The sequence below is a fragment of the Columba livia genome, chromosome 4 (genome assembly GCF_036013475.1).
Source record: "Columba livia isolate bColLiv1 breed racing homer chromosome 4, bColLiv1.pat.W.v2, whole genome shotgun sequence".
Lineage (NCBI taxonomy): Eukaryota > Metazoa > Chordata > Aves > Columbiformes > Columbidae > Columba > Columba livia.
Genome location: NC_088605.1, coordinates 68,501,445 through 68,526,501, shown reverse-complemented (window position 1 = coordinate 68,526,501; position 25,057 = coordinate 68,501,445). Strand labels below are relative to the sequence as shown.

Genomic DNA, 25,057 nt, shown 5'->3' with positions numbered 1-25,057 from the left:
TTTTTAAGTGAAACACCTCACGTATGGAAACAGTCACTAATACCCAGGTGGTCTGCTCCTGTAGATTATTTTATTCAGTTCTGATCTCTGGTTGCCCTAAACAAGCTTAATTTACCTTATATTACCTTTCGTCTGCTTCATTTTCAAATGTGTTTCAGATGAATAAATAATACAGAGTACGAGATAAATGCACATAGATAAAGTTGACAGCTGTCAAGCTTACCACCACCATCATATATTAATGTTCTACGTCTCTCCATCCATCTTTTTTACATATTACTCTTGATGACTGATTTTTGTACTAAACATGTTAAGAAAAGATCTGAAAAGGCCACTGTGGGGAAGGGGTGGTGGGAAATATTCAAATGCTAAGCAGCTTTACAGAACCCTCATATTCTATATTCAAATTAGGCTTCCAATTAAAAAAAAAAAAATAAAAAAAAAGGGCAAAACAATTTAAAACAGATAATCCAAAATCTACTAACATGCCCTACTAATCTCTTAGCTGCAACACTAGCCTAATGCTTTCATTAACATTATGAGTGGCATTTGTTATAGTAGTGAAAAAGTCATTTAATTAGTAAGGAGAGCTTTAGAAATATGTGAGCTTCCTCGAAAAGATCTGGCATTTGATAACAGGGTGCTCTCATGACAGGGTTGTACATGCAGTTGGATAGTTTAGAAACCCAGATTTGAAGATCATCAATCACACTTTGATCTTATTTAACAATGTAACAATTAGTCAGAGAGATAGACGAGGCTACTTTAAAATTAAATAGATTACACACTTCTAAGATTTTTTTGTGGGTGTGTGCAGGTGGGCTATTACTACTAAACTGAGTTTTCTCTGCTGCTCTGCCAATCACACTTATTTTTGTGTCACATGTATCTAAAAAACAGTTGAGAAGAGCAAATTATAATGCACCAAGGATCAGGCAAGCACGGAGGACATGGGTATCTTGCCAACACATGAAGTAGAGACTCAAAATCCCACTCTGTGGTTTCTCAGCCCCTTCGTCCTCTTCCAGGCATGGAGGCAGCTTTGCCACTTCTCCTGCCCTGAGCAGGATGTGCAGAGCAAGAAGGCAGGTGGGGCCTCCTGGGGAAAAGGGAGGTCACCTCTGCTGGGGACTGAGGGTGGTGGTTGTTCATGATGAACATGAGGGTGGTAGGTGTCCACACCCCAGCGACTTGAGAAAAACAGAAAAAGCTCCTAGGGAAGGAGATGCCTAAAGCTTCTCATAGGACACTGCCCTCAGCATCACACACCTTCTTTATGCAGGCTCTCAAATCCATCGAACACATTACAAACTTTTTTCTTCTCAAAATACTTTAAAACTTCCTTGACTTTACTGGCTCCTGTCAACCTCTTGGATGCTAACGACTTTTGACCCCCACACCTAAATTCATGCTGATACTCAGTGTTTTCTGCTGTCACTAGCAATCCCAAAGGAGTACTGGAGTGATACCACAGCCATTTCTCACACTGCTGTGAAATCCTGAACTAGCCCTGCACATATATGCTTGTTTTTCTTTCACGTTCACATGTTTTCTTGTCTTTACAATGCTTCCCATATATCTAAATATACTCCTGTATGCAGGTAAACATATAAATCTGCACACACACATATAAATCTACATGTGTATACCTGTGTGCTTAGTTACCCATGCATCCACTTGGCTTCCCTGAATCAGTTGTTTGGCTTGTAATGTAGCTTCAAGTGCTGCCTGTGTAAATACATAGTGTATTTACCAAACATGAATATTTGCACAGTTTTCAGCAATATGCTTGCTTCTGTCTGGCTATCCCCTACCATGTTCAAGGTGTTGAATACCAGTTTTCAGAACTGTGATGGATTGAGACCAGTTGCTCTGTCCATGCCTCAGCATAGGCTAAAATTCTGAATTAATTTCCAGGCTTCAGATGTTACCGGAAAGATTTGAAAGGGTGCTCTATGATGACCACAAAAACTGTTCAGTTTCTTTTCTATTAAGCACCCACTCCCAGACATCTTTGGAAGCAGCTTACTGGACTTAATTGAGTTTCATGTTATCATATGATGTGGTTTTCCAATTAATGTCTCTCTCCCACATTTTATACACTAATGTTTTTCAGAGGGTCAGCACAGTTAACTGAGGCAGAATTTACATTGACTCTCATGAGGATTTTGGTTTCATCTACATTTACTGGGTCAAAGTGGGAAAGGACATTCTTGTGAGAGATGCTGTTAGGTGCTCAGGTGTTGCTGCAGAAATGTATCCACTAAGGAGTTCTACCTCTTTTTCAGGTGATCTTTGAGGAACAAAAATAACAAAAAATTTTCAGGTAAACAGGTGACTTTGCAAAAAAACAAGTTTTAAAAATGGCTTGACAGTTCTACAGAAATATATCCTGTGCATTTATCCATGCATACTAAACATGCATTTGATATCATCCTTCATGATGGCCCAGTGGAAGCAGTTGTCAATGAAGCTGTTACTATTCATATGTTTTTCGAATGTTTATGGCACTTTCATTTGTACTGGACATGATGTGATGTCAGCGTAGCATTTTCCCTCCTTACATCTTTGTGACATTAGCAGTGACAAGAAGAAAGGCATGCTGTGTGCATAGTAACAGCTTTTCAAAGGCAAATAACCCAGCTGCTGTGCCTTATTTTTATTTTATAAAGGGCATCAGTTAATGATTAATTATAAAATAAAAATAATGCAAGACAGCCCAAGGTATTTGCCTTTTCAAAAACTGCTACGGTGTAGTCAAAATGTCTGTCTGCCCACTGTGAATTGCATTAGGCAGACACAAAATGGGGACAGCACCTTCAAAGTAACAAGTACTTAAGGTCATGGCTGACTTCTCTGGTTGCACCCAACCCTCCCCATTTTCTCCCCTAAAACCTCTGGAACCTGCAACAAAATTAAAAATCAGTTTTCTAAAGCTATAGCTTCTTTTTTAATTAAATAGCTTAAAGATTTCTGGAACCATTGCAAGCTTTAGATACATGTGTCTTCACAGGACTCTGGTTACAGAATTGAGGCTTTTTGTCAACTAAATATCCACATACCTACATCTGTGTGCTTATCCTGTCTCCCTTGCCAATCCCCAGACGGCTGTCTTTAGTGAGGCACTGTTAAGATCACAAAATTCTACACTGAGTTTTGACAGACTTTTTTTCAATGGATTCAGACAATTCCTCTCTCTGTTCCTTTGGCTTCCCACCTAAGAGACTGGAATAAGGATTCCTGGAGAGCCAGTACTGGAAGCAGACAGAGCCAAAAGCATTTTGAAATCCTATAGCTGAAAATGAGAAGAAAAAGCAAAGTTTTATCTTATGAAATCTTTTCAGATTTATTCTATTATGCCAGTGAATTAATACCCTGAAAGTTACAAGCCCTATTTTAACACTCTGTGTTGCACAGTGCAGTAAGCTGGTGCATAAAATAAGCTTACAAACTGAAAAAGGTGATTCATTTATGTTGCACAGGTCATTTCAGATAACCCAGGTGATCATATTAATTAAACCAGAAAAAAAGGGGGGAGGTGAGGGGGAAAGACAGAGAAAAAAAATACATATAACTCAGTGGTGAATGGCAAAAAGCAGCAGTTACACCCAGAAGAAAATCTGTCAGAAAGAAGATTAGCTTATGCCACACTTCAGATCTGAAGCAAAGCATGATTTCATCATCACGACAGAAATGAAGCAATGCAATGAGTTTTACCTTGAGTAGTGAGTATTAGCTATCATCACCAAATGGTTCAGGTAAATAGTTCGGCAGAGAATCAACTTCTTGTATTTGATTTTGCATCTAACTATCTAAACAGCTTGAAATAATCAAGTGCAGAAATTTCTGCAGAACATTGGTTCAGTGTTTTACCCATGGGAATCATAGCTGCTTATGCCACGTAACTGCTTTTTTAATATCACCTAACGCTGATCATTAGTCTGATATCAAGATAATCAGAGGAAGTTACCTGTGATCATCTCTTGTTCTGACTGGCTTTCACCTCCACCAGGGACAGGAGGAGGCCACCAGCTCCACATGGACACAACACCTGAGGGCACCTGGGGCTCATACCCATAGCGCAGGTCCATCATCCCCAGCAGCAGCCCACTGATGGACTGCAGAGCATCTCCTCTTGTGCTGGATGCCTTGATTTGGGCAAATTAATCTAAGTCTCCATCTTTTCCACGACGCTGTGGAACTGTGTAGCACTTTTGTTATCATCTCACCAATTAGCTAGGAGGTATTTCAGAGTTTGGAAAGCTGGTGTCTTTTTTACTCACTTTGTTCTGTTATTTCCTGGTTTTATTGCTGAACTGAAGTCCATAGAAATCACTGCAACGGTGTGTTTTTTTTCTGGGGAATGCCAAGACCTAGTTCTGTTTTCTCTAATGAAATATTATTTGGCAGTGCCATTGTGAGTTAAGTACATACCAAAATCAATCCCAAATTATTTATTTTATTTCCTAAAGGTTGTCCTTTTTGCTTCTCTTCTTAAGGCAGTTTTCATCTAACTATTACAACATATTACTGAAGCTAATGCTTTAGCATGCTTCAAGGACAAATCTATATCTATCTATAGATAAGAAAAGCCTTCAGAGTTAACTCTTAACTACCATTAAACAGCTTTAGAAAGAGTATAAAATTTCATACTACAGATCAGGAGTCTCTGCATAACAATGGTTTGAAAGAAATTCGTCCTCTTGACAGATGAATCTGAAATTACCTACTACAAAATTTCTGTAGCTCTTGCCAAACTATCTCATTCTAGTCATCATCAATGATCTCATAGCCTAGCTCGATCAGTGAGCCCATATTCTTGCTCAAGCATATTTCCTTTTCCTGTGTTTACAGCCTGCCCATTTTGTTTCTCTGCTGACTTGCATGTCCACTTTCGATATTTGGTTAGACAGTTTTCTGAAGAGCAGACTTCCACACGTCATTATTTCTAATAGTAGATAAAACTATGAGATTCAAACAAGGGAAAATACGAGTTAAATGAGCAGTTTCCCTTGTAATTTATCAATATCCTTCTCAAAGTAGGGGGTATACTAATTAATTAACAGTTAGGAATAAAGGTAAATTTATATTTGATAGATATAATAATTTAAAGCTATGAAAAAATAATTATACTGTAATTACTAGGTTCATAGTCTGTGAGATCTGTTCCTCTGATACCTCTGCTACACTCTGCAACATAACACTCCTCACACTTAATGTGTCAGTAAAGTTACAGAAGCAATGGATGATGAACTGGCAAAACATTTAAAGTATTTTTAACTTGGATAGATCTACAAGAAGTAATTAACTGGATAGCACTATAGTCCTCATTTTCAGTAGCTGAGGAGTCAGTCCTGCCATTTTTACTTCTGACTTTATTTTTTTCCTAATCCCAACACCTTGTAGATGTTTCGGTTCTTAGCAGTTTAAGACTTTGTTTTGTCTTTCTTTCCTAAATGTAGGAGCAGTTACATTTATAGAGTCCTAAAATTACATCTGGCCCTTTAAAGGCAACTGCGAGGCTGATGTAGCCCCCAGTAAAAATTAGTTTGACACATCATACAAAGTGGAGAAAAGCACATTTGCAACGCTATTCTTTGGGCACTTTCTAACATAAGAATTCTCTCACAGGTGAATATTAAAGTTTTACCCACTACCAGAAGTTTGCCAAGTGCCTCACAAAAGTAGTAAGTCTAAGCTCCCTTTCCAAATTCAACACTCAAAGTCAATGAGGCCATTCCTTAATATATATAGGAGAGAAGAAAAAAGGAATAAAAATTGTGGCTATCTAGTATGCCCTAGATTTCTCCCCAGCCATACTCTTAAGGTATTCCTGCCCTGCCTGCCACTGGCCACAATGCTAACTTAGTTGCAAATGATATTCTCTGTTTCCTTATTTAGCCTGAGAAATAATTAGGAATCAAATGTCCTTCTACCAACATATCCACAATGCAGCCCTAATGTAGTCCATAAAAAAAAACGAAACAGTTCAGTAGCATGATAGTTTGTCATTCCACAGATAAATTAAAAATGACAAACAACTGAAAATGTTTGCTTGATTTTTTCAAAAGTATAATTAATTACATGTGTAAATACATTAGCTACAACTCTGGACAAGCAATTAGACAACTAATTATAGAGAAAATGTAACTGAAGGCTCAAACAGATGACCACCTGTCTGCTTGCCATCCCAGGTGTTTATGTGCTCTCTGGGTCATTTATTTAGGTTTATAAACACACCTGTTTATAGAGCTCAGACACAACTACAAAACATAATACAGAGAAGTACAAAGAAACACAGCCTCTGCTTAAGCATTTTTTTCCTTCCTCCTGCCACTGCTATGAGCCCAAGAAATAGTTCTTGTACCCACAAAAGCACATACAATTCAACATACATGCTGAAATGCTGCTCTTGCCACTGAGTCTTATATATGTGGTTAGGTGCTCTGTTCAGTAAGTCCCAGACTAGGTTTATGTTCAATTGCTTTTCTCAAAATTGGGGGCGGGGGAGAGGCTGGGGTCTTACAGCTTTTAGAACTTTTTTTTTTTTTCAGCAACAAACACAGACATTTTTTAAAAAAGATCCCCAGAATCTGATTTTTCACTCTTCTTAGCCTTCTGTAATGTAAATGGGATTATGTTGCTTAGAAGAAACTGTAATGTAAGATCAGAATCTTTGCCTGGTTTTCATGTCATTTAAGCCACCTTCAGAGGCAAGCCAGTGTCCTACCATTTCCATGCTCTAATATTGATTTAAAATGGCAGAAGCAGCCTCCTATGCCCCAGAGATTTACTCCTTTTCTTCCTGTTTTGGAACCATTTTCTTGGAGAAAAAAAATGAGACAACCATTTACATGGGACTCTGCATTTCTTCTGGATTGCTGTGGTTCTTTTAAGATCTGTTGTTTTACCTCACTAAATAGAGTATGTGTGAATGGATTTTTTTTTTTCCCAGTAATTTATTCCCTTGAGAGAAGTTTACTGCAACTATACTAATTACACATGAGTCTAAGTAAACATGAAAATGCTAATATACTTCCAAGTGTCTGCTCCAAATGAATCTGTTTTGGTTTTACATTTATCTTTTAGGCTGTATGGAAGTCTCCCATGTTCCAAGAGCACCTAATTTCCTTACCATGCTCAATGCCGTCTCACCTTCTATAGCTCCTGTCTCAGCCAGCATGGAAGAGGTTGCCCCAGTCTGTGCAGCAACACAGGTTGGACAGACCAGTCAGAAGCATGACAAGAAGGATCTGGACTGAAAATATTAAAAAGTAAAACAGTGCAATTAAGAAAAATATTCACCTTCATGTAACTGTACATAAAGACTTTATCCAGTCAAAAGCACAAATACAATTTTGCACTGAAAATCAGGTTTATTTTTAAATAAATTTATACTTATTCTAGACTTCATTATACTAGATAGTATTTGCATCTATAATACTATAATTTGGCTTCATTAATACTGCACTGTCACAGAGGCACCCCAAAATCAGTTTTGGGGGGCAAACAAGATCCAAAACAGACTTTTATTCTGGCTGGAAAAGTCCGGGAAAACAACCAACTATAAACAGGGTTTATACAGTTAGTTAGCACTCTGGTAACATAAAATACAGGTTTGGATATCAGTTGAGGAAATTACTGGGGTACAGCAAATGAATGATGGAGATCCACAGCATGCGTGCATGCACTCACAAGAAACAAAGCCAGAGCCATCTCCGACTCCAGGATACTACACTTGCTTGTATTAACAAAGACTACACTTGTCTGAATTAGGCAGGGTGTTACACTTGCCTGGGTTCGGCAAGGGGCTTACACTTGCCTGATCTGGCAAGGAATTATTCAAGGATATCACTCACACAAACAAGGAGGTGAGGCGCTCCCATTCCCAGGAAGTTACCTTAGACGGCATCCCAGTCTAAGGGGAGGGCTCCGGCATGCAGACCTGCTGCTCCAAGAAGACCACACAAAGGGGATCTTCAGCAGGCACCCAGTTTTATAGTCCGATCATACCTGGCTGTGGGCATTCCAGAAGCTTCTCGACCTCTATGCACCCCCCTACTCCGGCTGTCGGCGCCCCAGAAGCTTCCTGGCTCATCAGCACCACCCTTTCTCTGCTAACGACCCCGGCCAACGAATTGAGGGTCTCACAAAAGAAGCTGTTAACTGCCCCATTGAAGGAGAGGGGGATGTGCAACTGCCATATCAGTTCTCGGAACGGGGCGGGGGTGGGAGAGGGTGCAACTGCCATGTGCCCCAAATACTGAAGTGTAAAACTTCTGTCGTTTTTTAAACGTTATCTCCTTCTTCATGGAGGTCTGCAAACTCTTTTGTCTTCAAACTCTTCTGTACACTTAGTTATTTCTTCTTCTAGCAGCTGACACCAAAACCTCTTCTCATGCTCAAATTTGAAAACAATGTCATACATAAAAATATGAACACTTTTTAGTTCACATATTAATAGGTTATTAGGAATGGGGAAAAGTGCATGGCTTATGATACCTCCTCCAATCTCATTACCTCTCACACACTCAACGAAATTTTCACAGAAGCAATATGCTGTAACCTGCTGTAACTCACCTCATCTTAGACCTGTTTGACATGCATACTTTTAATGTTTAGTAACACTGAAGACAACTATTTTCTATACATAATGAGCAAGAAGGTAACCTGCTGAGGTGTTAGCCATTGACTGGCCAAGAGTTACACAACACCCCTTGTTGATAGAGGACTCTTTTCCTAGGGTAACAGAAAATTATAAGCATAACTGTAAGTCTGATTCTGTCGCTTTTAAGAAGTACCACATAGAACAGTAACACTGTCAGTATTTCAGGTATAATAATTATATTACCTTCTTAGTATTAATAGGTGCAGCTTGTCCACATAGGATCATTGATGCTAAGTAAGGCTATTTGGGCAGTAATCGCACCAGCTTGAGGTTATTACTACTTTCTGCTAATCTTGTTGGCCATCTCATCACTACCAGAGGCTACAAACTTCTCCGAACTGTCAACTAACAACATATCTGATTGCTTTTAACCCAGTTCTGTCTAAATCAATCCAATGGCTGAAAGATTTGTAATCATAGGGGTTATCTAACACAGCTCAGTTTGGCAACACTGGCTTGTGGAAAGACCACACGTGCAGTTACACTGACAGATCTGAGAGGCTGGTAATTTCTGGAAAGGGGTGATGAACAGCTGAAGATGAGGTGTGGAAATGCAGGAAAACTTTAACACAAGTTGACTGAATCCAAAATGTTAATCTGATAGTAGTGTTACTGTGCTTTCTCACGTTTACCTTTCAGATAGATGTACAATAAATATGTCTGTTTGGTTTAACAAAGCACTGTTGAGTGAACTTCAGACTTCATCAGCTGGTTCTTTCTCATGCATAATTTTTCTTTTTAGATTTTAGAATATCAGCAGAGAGAATGCATTTAGAGTATTATTAGTAAAATCATTTGGCCTAGATGTGAGCTTTCATCTTGTCAAACTTGGAGGGAAGGAGATGCCTGCGGGCATGCATTGCCCTTTATTGATTTATTTTTAATGAGAAGCAAGCCAATACTGACGGACGCAGTAAAGACAGTCTGAGGTATAAACACTAAGGCAGGTAACAGCACCTTCTAAAAGTAGGAAACATGCTTCCACTGTGCTGAATTACAGATTTTGTGAAGTAATTTAGAGCACTGGCATGTAACTAAGAGAAGGGCTGTTTCACTTCAGTAAAGCCTTTGACACAGTCTCCCACAGCATCCTCACAGCTAAGTTGAGGAGGTGTGGTCTAGACAATTAGAGTAGTGAGGTGGGTTGCAAACTGGCTTAAGGAGAGAAGCCAGAGAGTGGTAGTCAATGGTGCGGAGTCTAGCTGGAGGCCAGTATCTAGTGCAGTGCCTCAGGGGTCAGTACTGGGGCCAATATTATTCAATATATTCATTAATGATTTGGACCAGGGAATTGAGTGTACTATCAGCAAGTTTGCTGATGACACTAAGCTGGGAGGAGTGGCTGACATGCCAGAAGGCTGTGCTGCCATCCAGCGGGACCTGGGCAGGCTGGAGAGTTGGGCGGGGAATAACCTGATGAAATGTAACAAGGGAAAGTGTAGAGTCCTGCATCTGGGCAGGAACAACCCCAGGTTCCACTATAGGTTGGGAAATTACATATTAGAGAGCAGTGTAGGGGAAAGGGACCTGGGGGTCCTGGTGGACAACAGGATGACCATGAGCCAGCACTGTGCCCTTGTGGCCAGGAAGGCCAATGGCATCCTCGGGTGTATTGCAAGGGGGGTGGTTAGTCAGAGAGGTTCTCCTTCCCCTCTACTCCACCCTGGTGAGACCCCATCTAGAATATTGTGTCCAGTTCTGGGCCCCTCAGTTCAAGAAGGACAGGGAACTGCTGGGGAGGGTCCAGTGTAGGGCAACTGAGATGATTAAGGGAGTGGAGCACCTCCCTTATGAAGAAAGGCTGAGGGAGCTGGGTCTCTTTAGTCTGGAGGAGACGGAGGGGTGACCTTATTAATGTTTATAAATAAATAAAGGGTGACTCTCAAGAGGATGGAGCCAGGCTCTTCTCAGTGGCAAACAGTGATAGGACAAGGGGTAATGGGATCAAGCTGGAACACAAGAGGTTACGCTTAAATTTGAGAAAAAACTTCTTCTCAGTGAGGGTGACAGACACTGGAACAGGCTGCCCAGGGGGGTTGTGGAGTCTCCTTCGCTGAAGACATTCAAGACCTGCCTGGACATGTTCCTGTGCGACCTCACCTAGGTGTTCCTGCTTCAGCAGCGGGATTGGACTAGATGATCTTTTGAGGTCCCTTCCAATCCCAAACATACTGTGATACTGTGTGATACTGTGACAAACTCACTCGGAGTGCCCATGGGAAAGGCTGGCAGAGCCGCTGCCTCCTGCTGCCTTCAGACATACTGGCTCAGCACAAGGGTGTCAAAACTACTGATGTGAATTTGTCATCAGCTTTGTTCCAGAAACCAGCTCAAGGGACCTTTTTAAGGCACTCTTAGCTGATTTAAGGCCTAAGTTAATGAGAATGGAAAAGCATGCTTGGGATGGCTGGGCAAAGCAGACCTTACCTGTGTATAGCAGCATGGAACTCGTGTACTTAATAACTCTCTCTACCAGGAAATGCTATAATATTTCTTCTTCTTGCTGTGCCAGCTCAGTGCATCTACCCAGGGCTCTCTGTCCCCTCCGTCTCCTCCTCACACTTTTGGAAACCACTTTCCCACCTCCCACAAACAACTTGGTAACTTCTCCTTCCATTTATCTTTAATTTCCCAGCCCTCCCCTCCCCCCCCTCCTTCTTTTTTTCCCCCCTTTCTAGATGTTAACTCATTTGCAGCATCAAAATGTCAAACCCATTTTTTGAGAAATGGCAGCACTCAGGGGACTGGTATAGTAGAGAGCTACATACGTTGGTTCCTGTATCTACAGACAGTTGTGAATTTGGTTATATCTGATGGCTTTGTTAACAAGATACAAAATTATGTGCCTAATAATTTTTTTTTTTTTTCCAGAAAATAAAACAAAGTTCTGTGTATCAATGACTGAAACTCTGAAATTCTGGAACCCAGAAAATCTCAGCTCTGCTACTCAAGAATTTTTCCGGAGTTTTACAGACAAAGAGAAAAGCATCACTGACCTGAATACACGGTTCAGCTAAAAATCTCTTTTGTAGAGATATCTAACAGAAAGTCACAAAATTCAACAAAGAAAATAATCATCAACATCTTTTCGTTTTGGCTTCGTTTCGTTTGTGTGTTTTCCTTTCAATTGCATTAAAAAGTTCACAAAGGTATTTCTGAGGACATGAAACTAGTAGGTTTCTAACCTGAAATGTGCATGGAGACAGAAAATTAGGTGTCTTATTACTTTTAAAAGTTCTGCTTGATGCTTGAATTATTTGACAGATTTCTAGTTAATTTTAAAATAAGACTACTTACCTGTGTTCATCTCTTTTTGCCAATTATCTGGCTAGCTCCACTGTATCTAACATTAATTTTGCTATCAGTTACAAAAGGGTAAGATTTCATTCTCTGAGTATAATTTTTTGGGGTGAAAATGATCTCTCCCTTTTTCTATCTTCTTAAAATGTTCTCAGAACTGTACCCATATACCAATTATTTTGATAACTGAATGACATTTCCCATATACTTCCGGCCTCTGATTCTGTCTTGCCATAAAAGATGGTGGCTCATAAGTACTGGATCTCAGCAGGTACCATTATTGTCAAAATAGTGAGATACCAGGAGCTGAACAAGAATTTTGAAAGTAAGACTTAATTTAAAACCTGCCTTTCTTGAAATGTAAATACTCTGCAGAAATATCTAGTTTAAATAATTAGCATGGATTCTGAAATAAATAAAAAAAGTCTCTTAGTATTTCCAAAAAGAGAATGCAGTTTCTTCATCTAGCCCTTATTAAATTTTACTTTACATTGGTGGTTTGCGTCATAGACATTTAGGCAATTAACAGTCTCAGACCTTTCCTAGCTACCTAGGAAGGACTTGAAGTTCAGAATTCATGAATTATGAAAAAACTTGCACTTAGAGTGATGGTTGTTGACAGTTTCTGAACACCCGTCGCAAGAGCCTGATTGCTGTAAGTTACCATCAGCCTCAGTCCTCCTCAACTTGTTCCATGCTGAATAGTGTCTGAAAACATTTTCATATAAACATTTTTTTTTCTGCAAAATAATAAGCATATAAACCATGCTAGGACATTGGAATAATTACAAAATGGAGAAATTCCAACAAACTTTTGAACTTCATCCATTTTCATAATTGAATCCTTTCCCAGTTGCTGCCTGTCTATAATTCATAGCTGTAAAAAGAAAAGAATACCTTTAACAAATTTAGCACATACCTGGTCAAGCTGTTACAATTCCAGCTTCAACAGAAGAGAGAGGCAGTAGATGAGGAACGCCAGTGTGGTACATATACAGAGAGTGTGCGGGATGTTATTTGATCTCCTTTGTACAGTCACCGCTTGTGGCAATCCTTAAGCACTTCTAAGAGTTTTTCACTCACGTTTCAGTGACAAAGTCAATATGATTTCAGAAACTGGCCCGTCGTCCAGGCAGACACAGGGGCTCCTGTATCCCTGCTCACACCTACTGAGTGACTGGTTTAAGGCTTTCTGAAGATTCATGCAGAAATGGTTGAATCAATTTACATTTAATGACTGCTTCAAGGTCAGTTTTACCACTTTTCAAACTAGAAACTTGATTATAAATTTTCTCTCCATACTTCACAAAATAGCTTCCTGTTATGAAGCCCAGAAGACAAAAGTTATCATGACTGATAGAGGCAGTAGTGGCGATTCTGATGAGAGGTCAGACATGATCACTTACAACTTAAAAACCAGCCAGGCTTACCTGGAGGCAGCTGCAGGAGAAGAGCTGCTAGGGATTGCAGCTATGACAAGCTGATCAAATTATCATCTCAACACTGCTTGACAGTTTACACTTGAGGCACAGAAAGCTTTTACCATGCCCGAGGTTTTCGTGTCTTTCCAGGCACGTGAGCTCCCACTGCTTCATAACCAAAACTTTGAGTAAATACCAACTTGAAGCTGGAGGGTTTGTTTTAAGTTCCTGCATTGAGTGTGCAAAATTATAAGTGAAAGGGATCAGATTGTTTGAGTAGCATCACAGATCTGCTTCACTACCTTGTATCCTCATCCCTCAGCTCGGCAAGAAAGCCCATGAGCCCCCCAGTGCTGGCCGGCACCCAACACCCAAATCCACTCCAATGGCAAAAGAGCTTTTAAGAGTTATTTAATTATCATGCAGTGGTTTTTATCCAACACTTGGCCTTGCAAAGCTCCTGATCGTCATGGAGTCTGAACAAAAAGTAGTATGTGTAGGTCTCCCATAAAATAGCATTTGCTCATCACATTTGGACTGACACTTCCATTCTTTTTAATATTTTCTTAGAAAAAGATCCTAATTGAAAGCCCTGCAGAGAAGTTGTCAAGTTAAATTTATGACAAAGGGAGCTGCTTCTGCAGGTTGGTTTTCAAACTGCCAGCTGGAAATGAGGCTGACAGCCACATGCGTGACACAAAAACAGTTCATTCTGGAGAACTTTTAAAAATGGGTATTTTTATAATTGATCTGAAGTTCATTAAGTGGGAAGACAAAGATTCTTTGCTGTTTTTCAGACCATTTATAGGCCATGCTTCAGAAAATTACTTCCTTAGAAAAATTTTTCTTACGGACAGCCTTCAAGCATAATTTTAAGTCCCACTGAGATTTCAGCAATATTGAAGGCTGAGTACAGATTCAAATGCTATGTTAAGAGGACTGATTTTTTGACAGACTTTCAAAATCCACTTTTCAGGCAATATGCATTTAAACAGGGGTTCACACCTCTAAGCTATGCAAATATTGCTAGCAATAATGAAGTGCCAGTATATAGGCATTTCTGAACCACAAAGTTCCAAGATTTCCTGTTAGCTGAAATGTAAATCTTTTTCCCAATACTCATTTTAACAGAAATTAGTAGATGGATGGGATGCTAGGATCCTACCTGTGATTTTAATAATGCTTGGGTCAGGTTCTAAGGCAAACTATTTCAACAAATGAATTGAGAAAGCTTTTGTGTCTTACAAGTGGTATAGATAGCAGTGATTTGAATGTATATTCATTTACCGTTTCTGTAATTTCTTTGAATAGAAAAATCTGTTCTTCCTTGTATTCAGGATGAACCACTAAGTCTGAAGAATTTTCTTAAAGAAATCAAAAGTGCCCTGATAGCAATGTCTTTGTATTTTAGGATTATTTAATTGTCCTTTTTTTTTCTGCATTTCTTTAAGCATTCTGACTCAAAAATACTTTTACTTTCAAAACTTTATTTCCACAAGTTTCCTCATCTCATCAACACATTTTCTCCAATGCCTTTCAGAAAACTCTATTATAATCAGAACTTGATTTTAAAATGAAAAAAGAAAGTATGTAGTGAAAAGTGCAGAACAGATGGGAGAATAAAATAAACCTCAACAAAATGCAAATTCTTTCAGCTGTTTCTTAAACATAATAAAGCCTCTAACATCACAAACAAGGTTTTTCTTTTCCCAGTGCTCTCCTTCCTTGCCCTTGATTTTTTTTTACAGGAATTCTTAATATTACTGCCACAACTTGAGCCACTTCGATATGAAAATAAACAGGAGCCCTAGCACAGGTGGTGCAGGACACCACTTGTGGTGTGCATTGATCAGACTTGCTGAGAGCAGGTTTTACCAACAGATTATTTCTGACATCAGTTTCTTTAAGTCATTTTTATTTTTAACATGTATTTATATTCCATTATTAGCAGTATTTGCTCTGTCTAGCCTTAGATGTCTAACATGGCTGCTTAAATTAGGAAGCTAGTCTTACTAGGTTCTCAACCGTAAGTGGAGAGACACAAACTCCTTCAGAGTCTGGGAATTTATTTACACATTCATCAACAGTCATGGTCATACAGGCTGTCTAATGTCAGGAAGACAGCACACCCATTTATTTGGGACCTTTATTTCCTCTTCTAGTCACTACAAGGAGAGGGAAGTTATACAAGGTCACCAGGTTTCAGAAAGCACATAAAGAGAAGCCTCATTTGTTGACTTGAGCATTCATACAATGCCACTAATCCACAACAGGAGAAGTAGGTATAATAGATGGACACAAATTTATAATGTGTATTAGTTTATGTTTGGGCAATTATATATATGTGAAAAAGAGCACTACAGCCTATATGGTGAGCTGGACTGGATAGGAAAACTGGACCTTCAATAAGCTTATGTGATCTAGCTCGCTATTTCATATGTGAAAGCAGGGAAAGCAAGATAACCGTCTTGCTACACAGGTCCTGTACCACCCAGGCTCAAAGTATCCCCTTCTGCAGGATCTGTATTACCCTGGGATGTGCAGTCCTGCTGTGACCACCTCAGGGAAGGTGTGCTGGGTCCTCGAGTACTCCCTGGTGCTGCTGGAAAACTGTCTCTAAATGCTAATGCATTGTTGAAGTGTCGTAGCAGTACCACAACCATGCTAAATGTATTCTGCAGGTGACATTAACAAATGTGGCGGTTTCAGATATAGCATGGTAGGTGTCATGCTGCACTCTTTTGATAGTTTAACACAGAGGAAAAAATACAATGAATGGTAGTAATAAGAGACTACAACATTATAGTTGATATCAAGAGTATTCTTGATCTGATGGATCAGTGAGAATGGTGATAATCTTGGCCTTGAGGGCCAGAGAAGGTGCTCATTTGGGAGCTTTGTCAGAATAGAAATAATTGGCACTTTTCTGGAAAAAGAAACTACTCACTGCATCGACTGGAATGGAGAAAATTTCCAAGTACCTGGCCAAGTGACAGAAATATGGATGAAAAAGCAGAGATATTCTAATCCCAACACACCTAAGTATAAATATTTCTATTTATTTATTGTAAATAGGATATATCTCCAGGACGTATTTATCTGTGCATGTAAATGATGAACATCAACTGAAACTGGACTGCAAGGACCTAAAAACACCAGGACTTCGTTTATAAAGAAAGTGTCAAGAAAATATATAAGGTTACTCATATTGTCACTGTTTTATAGAAGAGTAAGTTGAAAAGCAGCTATCTGGCTTCCACTCCAGTGCTAGCAGAACTGTGCTTCCTCCCAGAAGAACCCAAAGTAATCAATCTATTTATCAGAGAAAAAAAAAATCTGAAAATTTACAGTGTCCTTAATATCGATTCTTGCTCACTGATGAGCTCTAAAGAGCCCTGATTTACATTACATTCAGTAAATATTACCAGTTCATTTACAGCCTACACTCAGAGTAGCTTATGACTTCATTCATGTATAGTCACAGAAGCATTGATAAAATTAGATATTTATGAAGCTCAGATACTAATTACTAGAGACTTAGCTGGCTGAGTGATGTCTTTGATCTGCAGGGTACTGCAACCAGACAAGTCAAACCTGTTAAGCTTCAAAATTCAAGCTGTAGGTTCTGATCACAAACTAGGCCACTTTTCCCAGGAAACAAACAAACACCACAAGCCAATGAACCAAAAAACCAACCAACCAACCAAAATCCCAAACAAGCAAACAAACCCAAACAAAACCAAACCAAACCCTGTAAACTTTCAGATTATGGTTTAGTGAGACTAACCTGTTTCTTACTGCTGATGCTCAGTATTTTCACAATGTAGTGGAATCACGCATCTTCCTCACTTGTCACCTCCTACCCTAAAATATATACACAGAGTCTTGTTGCTCCTAGGAAGCATCTTGGATGTTACAATGATTTTGTTTGTTTATGGGATAGCTTCTTCCTGCTTGCATAAATCTGACGACAGCGTCTGACTGTTGCTGCTCCCCTCGCTGATCTGCAGCCCAAGCAAAGGGTGCCTGTTCCCAGCTTTGTAGGGCTTCTGGCTGAATCTTGACAAGAAACTGCTCATGAGAGAGTTCCTGTGATCAGAATCTTCAAACTAATTCCAACAGCTCAAATATATCTCATATGATTGTCATGAAACAAATATTATTGGTATCTGAAATGGAGCCATGAACAACTGTACTAATTACACCAAACCAACACCTTTATTTAATGACCCTTTATATCACTATTAACTAACTAGTAAATTGAGGATTTACCCAACACATTAAGAAAATGCAGAGTACACATATCTCAAAAGAATTTGTGCCTGCGTAGAAACTGTTACCACCCATGGACTGTAGATTTGATAAGAAAAATGCAGTTAAGAGTAGCCTGATTGTGTAAACTGCCTGACAAGCATTCTCAAGCACTTTAATTTATGGAACAATTACAGTGGCTACCGGAGCAGTTTTACTGCTTCATTACTGCATAGTATTAATTGTAATTTTATAATATAGTTTAGTATAATCTTCCTTCATATATTGACTTCTAACATTTTGATTCAATACAAAAATTCTCCCCTCACACCATCATTACTTCAGTAATTCTCAGATCCAGTACTTTTCATAAATACACAGTTTTCAATATGTTATTACTTTTAGGCATTTTGGTGACCTTCTGTGAGAACCAAAAGCACAGGACATTGCAGGATACATCTTTTAAAGTAATTTTCATAATAGCTTTGTGTTTAAGCACTGCTTTTTTTTTTGTTTTCCTGTAAAAGTCAACAAAGACATTAAAAGTCTTTGGCACAAATAACTCCTGCTATTTAAAGTATTGACAAAACACATAATATCCTTACCTGGTTGCTATGGCAGGAAAGTCTAAACTCTTGATTTGGCATGGCAAAACGGTGGAAGTTAAATGAGAAAGAAAAGCTATCTCAGCCAGTACAAACTTGCAGGATTTAGAGGAGGAGTGGGTATTTATGTAGTAGATGGCAGGACTAGTCAGTTACTCTAGGCTATTTATGAAAGAAGCAGCAGCTATTCTGAAGCAGATACAAACTTATGTTCAATTACTCAGGTTTAGGGGGAAACATCCTTTTCAATAGATTAAACCATTAACCACAGTCTTTCTGTACTTCTTTTTGGTTTATCCTCTGAAAGAAGGCAATGAAGATCATCATAGCTGATGGGATACTGAAACATGTACCTCTGCAGTCAGAGTCACTAGGACAATTTCTATTAATGCAATTCATTAAAACAGAGACGTTGGAGAAATTAAATAGTAATAAATGAGAAATGGACAGGAGATACATGAAACCAAAGGGATTTGAACAGATAGAGTATAGAGTATGATAGATTATAGATACCTGATAGAGTATGCTATCAACTTGTAATATCCAAAACCAAAAAGACTAATGGTTATGATGACAGAGAAACATGAACCCACAAGCATCTTCAAGACCATCTCGTACCTACTTACAGTAGAGAACAATCCTTCTAATTTTCAAGTAGATAGATAACATTTTAGCTTCATTAGTATGAAGACACACACACACACACAAAAATAGATGCAAAAAGGTAAAAAAGGTGCAGTATTTATCAATAATTTGCTACATTTAAGTACTTTTCTTACCAGCCAATGCCCTTACATTAGTCATGTCCATCAAAAAAATGAAGTTTTCCAAAGGGTCTTGATCCATGGATGTTACAAGCAATTGAAGAATGGATCATTATGAACCAGCCCAGAGAAGCAGCAACTTTTGAAAATAAAAAAACAAGTCAGTCTCAAGAAACAAGGACAAATATTTATCCTATTTTTTCTTAAATGTAATTATTCTGGCATTCATGGTGGAAAATCTATGGTTCAAACATATAAACTATCTACACCAAAATTTTATGCAAAATAGTTTAAACTATTAATATGAACAAGTTTTGAAACCTATAATTTTCACTGCTTACCTTGCTTCTTTTCTTCCTCCTTTGTTTTGACACACAAGATAATGAGCAAAATCAATTTCACTTTTCCTATGAGAGCTAGTGCTCCTTTTTTATCCTGTTGATATCATAAACAATGGAGCCTAACAATACAATACTTGGATACATTCAAAATACATGTCAGTTAGAAGAATGGCATATCTTAATCTTGGCAGTATTGAACGGGTGTGGAACATCATACATTGTTCTATGAGAGGCTTTAACAGAACAAAAGCTTTAGAGTAAATTTGGCTTATTATTATCAAATCATCCAAAGTACTAGAGAAATTTCTCCTCCAGTAATCTAACAATGGTACCTCAAGGCTCTCTAAGAGGAAAAGACAAGGGAGTATTCTCTGTATCAATATGACTACACTAACTTCTTTGCCAAATTCAAAGCTTAAAAATATTTTAAAATATATTTACACCCTACACAGTTACATTACAAGAAACTTGAGTAATCAGTCACATCTCTTTTCCTTGACCGCATGTCTTCATGTATTTTATCACTTCATGGATCCTGAAAAAAATACTATATTGCAGGTGAATAGTTCTCCAATCTCATAAATGCTGAATTTCTGTAGAAACACTTCACTTACACCTGCGCAGTGCTGCAATACTGCTCAGCCTCCAAGAAGCCTGCAGTCATCCATCTGAGGGCTTTTTTTCCAGTTGTCCTCTCTCATCACACACCCGCAGGCCTGATATATATATATATAGTTGAGTGTCCAAGGCCAGTTTCTGCTGACATCCTTCTGATAGGTTCCTTTTGTCTGAGTCATAATGAAGGAAATGCTAAATAAGCTTTACCTTTCACTGCCCCAAATTTAAATTGTTTAATTACAACTATTCAAATTATTTCAAACAGCTTTTGCCAGTATGTATTTTGTTTCTCTACGGAGAAAGATCAACCACTACTTACATAACAGCATAAATGAATCTTGACAAAAAATACTCACAAATTGAAAAATGCATTCAGTATGATACCTACCAAATAGAAATATCTTCAAAAATAAATACTTTCACAACAAATCGAATATTGCTGTCAGCTCTAATAAGAGATTTAGGTAAGAGTAATGGCAAAATTTAGATACAGATGTCCAGGAGACAATATGATCTTATGAACACTTTCCCAGACAAAGCTGTCTGGTATTCTCAGCTCTAGCTGAGACAATCAGAGTAGCTGAAGGAACAGAACTTTGAGACACTGACTACTCCCTAAAAAATAATATTTGCAGTTTCAGTTTCTTCCACTTCTGAAAAAAAGTTGGTTAGGTTTACAGAGTTGTATAACCCCAGTTGTTTAGTGCCACAGCTGGATAAATGGGTCATGAAGATGCTGATCTCCAACACAATGACAGATTTGAGCTCACTGCAATGTTTGCAGATCATGGAATCACACCTTTGTCAAATGATAGCAAGTGGAAGGAAGTGAATAATTAACAAGGCTACTCTCCTACTAGTCTAAACTTGGCTAGTCAAGAATTAATGAGAAAATGCCTTTGCAAGACTTAAAAGTTCCTCTCGTGCTAATATTATGCATAAATTTGTTCCCGTTACATTTTGCATAACAGTGTTCACTAATTACCTTCTCATCTCAGAAAACCTACATAAACATCACTGAAAACAAGCAATTAAAATGAGTAATCCAAAGTGGCATAACACCTAAAATGTTTATAGAAATGTTTATATTTGTTAAATGCTTAGAATTTGAAAATAGTATTCAGTCTTAATGTCCCAACCTGTATTTAGTTTTAGCATAAATGTAGTTCAGTTGAACTAACCAGAACAATTCATTACACTAGAATTGCACTTAACTGTCTCAAGGACCAATATAATCCTATTAGATGTAATTATTCCATCATTATATTCATTGAAATCGTAACATACAGCACACTTCAGATGTAATTGTAAGACCACCATCTTTCTTAAAGATTTTCCAAATTATGGCACAGTACAATGAAAAACTAAAAATATGATAAATGCCCTTACAATCAAGGAGGTCTTCATGTTCCCTCAAATTTATATCAAGAGTATCCCTTTACAGCTCTGTGCTCCAGATGCTCACATGGAACATGGAAATCTCAATTCATATCCGCACTCCAGTGGGACTTCAGGCTAATAACTTTGCATCTCCATGTCTTAAGTACTCCTTCTGTAAAAAGGGGGTAAAAATGCTTCCCAGGAACTGTTACATTGTCAACTGATCAGATACTTTAGGTGCATTTACAGAAGTGGCTTCCATGATGTGATAATAAGGGAAATCATGGATTATAATGCATTTCATTTCACTGACAGTAATTTTTTTGAGTCCAATTTAATTGATTTATTTCTTTTCAAGCTATTATCTGAGCACTTTGCAATACAGTATGATCTGTCAACTTAATTAAAAATTTAATTAATATTTCATTTACTTTTTCACAGGATTGTTTAAAAAATATAAAGGAAAGACTAAATCTAACAACTGATCTTTAGATGTAAGAATGAGTCCACTTCCTGACAGAGTAAAGTGTTCATCATTGCCTTTTGTTTTTATTCCTTGCTCATTTAATTAGTTTCATTCCCCTTCGTACACTTTAACATACGTTTCTGTATACTTAGGATATTTTCTATGGAAAAAATAATACATTCATGCAATTAATATTACCAAAAAGCAAGGATAAAGTACGTATGCTCTTAAACAGATGACAACAGTTATTTCCTAATTATTGAGACACTACTGATATGGGTTTATTTTATTTGTTATACCAACTATAACTATGTCTACAGGGAAAATATTACTAGAGTTGTTATGTAATAATTAATCAGATTCTAATCATGTTTTTGTGTTTCCCACCAGCTCAAGTATTTCTGTTTATTGATATTTACCAAGGAGTTACATTTTTATACAGTAAGTCCAACAGAAAAAATGTTGAAAATATATGCAGACACATGCCTTTTATTTTTCACCATTCTACTTATTAATTCTCCTTTTGCTTCATTTTTTCACTGCATAAAAATCTGACAGTTTGGGTGAGTGTTTTCAAAAGCATATATATGGCTTAGAACACACAACTTTCATTTCAAAATCTGCCTAGATGTCTTTTAATTTCGGAGTAGAATTTGCCTTTGCCATTTTAAATGACAACTCCTATTTTTAGACCTTCAATGTGCTTTAAATCATTTTAACCTCACTCCCTCGGAATATTTTCTTTCCTGTTCTTCCTCTCTTTGCCATAAGTTTTAGCAGTCTGCTGTTTCTTTGAATTCTTTAGACCTAGCTTCTCCAGATAGCTACGTGCACTCTTAACTTTAAATGCATACTTGATTAGCCTGGGACTATGCCTCACTGAAAATAGGCATAGTTAGTGAAGTGGAACAGAAGGAGATCAATAAAACATCTCCCTGTGTTGTTAGCAGAGTACCTCATGTACCGTGCATATATGCTGTACATAAAACAGCACTGTAAAAGAAGAAAATAACCTTCCAATTGCCTCAAATAGACATTAATCACTTCACTTTGTATAATCATTTTCACTTGATGTGAGACAAGCCAATATAGATGCTAAGCACACAGCCAAGAAACAGAGAAAGATGGATGCACATTATAAATATTAACTAGTACATTTTTAGGCTATAAACTCACTTTGCATCATTCTCTTTCTGAAGGTTCGGTTCTCCAAGTTAATAATTGTTTACATCCTATCCCATAATGGTTCTTCTTGCACCTAGCTGTTTTCTCATCTCATCATATCTCTTCCCAAGCTTCTCCCTGTAAGATACCAAGCTGAATCTCACACAGAATGATTTTGCTATGTGCCCATAATTGTAACAGTATTTCAGAATATTTTTGAAAGACCCCTGAAACAGCTAATTAATCTTGCCTTTTCCCTGAAAAACATCAGCAGCATGCAAAATTATTTGGTGAAACTGGGATCAGAGAGGAAAACAGATGTTGTGTCTGAGTTGACCTTTTTGGTGAATAAATTACAAACAAAATAACCATTCTTCCAAGGCTTGTGGCATTACTCTGCTGTTAGCACATGCCCCTCTGTATTCTGCTTTTTGCACAGTAGAAATGAGAAGGCAATATTATGCTCCTCCTTAAGGCAAAGTGCTCATCTCCTCTGGGAGGATTTTTTTCAGGCTGGCAGAGGGGAGACATCATGTGCTTAAATCAGAAAAGCAGCAAGAAGGAAGGAACATTATTTTTAGTCTAAAAAGCTTCCAAATCTTTGGGAGAAAGAAGCATACAGGAGGTGACTAAATTGAAGATAGAAATCATCTGGCACTTATACATGTAACTTTTTACTCTTCATTGACTCTAACTGTATTTTTTGAGACATATTTTAATAGAAAAAAAACATTCTTTGGGAAAGTTCTGCAAAACAATAGAAACAATGGGCTTGACCTCGAACAGCAAGAAGCCATGTTTGGGTTTTTTTTCCTTATTTTTCAGCTTTTTTTTTTTTTTTTTTTACCTTGTGGTTTATTAGTTTGGTTCTGTATTTTGAATTCTCATATTTTGTATCTGAATTTCCAAAGACCTTTCAGAGGATCCCAAAAATGTGACTTCTAAATTTTCTGTATCTAAATGACAAAAAATTCTTGATTATTTCTGCTTTCAAACCATAGCAGTATTTGAGAACAATTTTGTTCTCAAACTACTCAACTGTTTCTTCCCAAAGATGTGACATCATGCTAAGCATCAAGCAAAATTGTAAGTTTGCCTCTGCTTAGAATCATGCTGGTTGCATATCTTACCTTCATTGCATCTGAGGAGCTTGAGAAATAACAAAATAATTTTCCTGAATCTTGCAATTAAATAATTACATATATTTGAATAGTTAAGCTATAAAGAAGCATGTCAAGTCACATGTTTCATATGATTTGATTTTTTTTCTCCCTCCCATGACCCTCAGATACATAGAAATTAAACAAGTGCAAACTCCAGAAATTCATAACAATAAGAAAGAAAGGCTGGCTTTGCCATAAATGAATAACACAGCCAGACTTATTGCCTGCCTCAGCAAGGTTGGCCTGTATGTGCTCATTTTGTCCTCCTCCAGCATTGTTCTAGTTTAGTACCTTCCATATTTCATTTCCCAGGTTTGCTATCTGCAGCTTTGTTTGTAAGTACACAGAGCATCCGATGCTTCAGCTGATGTTCCAAAGTGCTGCGAGCAGCTGATGCCATCTACATTCACATATGTTTGAAGAATGGAAAAAGATAATGCTTCTGGAAATATATGTTTCTGTAACCCAGGTATACACCTGAAATCTGAGAAGGCTCTATCTAATCCATGAGATAGCATTTGTTAAGTTTAAAGGGGTAGTTGTTTCTCAGTAAGAAACTTGTTTCACAGTTTCTCAGTAAGATCAAATACATTTGTCTCATGTTCAGATTTCAAGTAGACAGGAGATTTTCAGAAACTCATTACATTTGGAAGCATGTATTCTGCTGAAAACAAATGAGGTTTAAGACCCAAAATCAGTTACAGTTTTAAGGTCATTGCCCACATTTATCACCTCTCAAAGGCCTTCCCGGAATCCATGAAATGGCAGCTTATCTAGATGCTTTCCTGAGAAAAATACAATAAATTAACACTTGATAGATGCCAGGACTTTTCCAGATGGCTTATCATAATATTTAAATTACTGCAGCAAGCTTCCCTTTTCTCATGTAAGGCAAAAAAGTAGAGTGGAATTGGGA

The 25,057-nt window shown here is 37.9% G+C and overlaps 2 long non-coding RNA genes across 3 annotated transcripts in view; both read right to left on the bottom strand.

The window, feature by feature from the left end:
* Positions 1 to 11,300, bottom strand: part of LOC110356355 (uncharacterized) — a 79,786-nt gene extending 68,486 nt beyond the window's left edge. The window contains exons 1-2 of one of the 2 annotated variants that reach the window (XR_002409553.2): positions 8,014 to 11,300; positions 7,156 to 7,258 (exon numbers count right to left, since the gene is read on the bottom strand). This is a non-coding gene — a long non-coding RNA (uncharacterized LOC110356355). Of the gene's footprint in view, positions 1 to 7,155 lie in introns of both variants that reach the window. The other variant, XR_010472444.1, reaches the window with a different exon arrangement.
* A 59-nt stretch (positions 11,301 to 11,359) lies between these two features.
* Positions 11,360 to 24,800, bottom strand: LOC110356356 (uncharacterized). Its single transcript, XR_010472446.1, has 3 exons — positions 22,991 to 24,800; positions 19,041 to 19,148; positions 11,360 to 17,253 (listed from the first exon to the last, which is right to left on the bottom strand). It is a non-coding gene; the product is annotated as an uncharacterized LOC110356356 (long non-coding RNA).
* Positions 24,801 to 25,057: the final 257 nt, after the last annotated feature.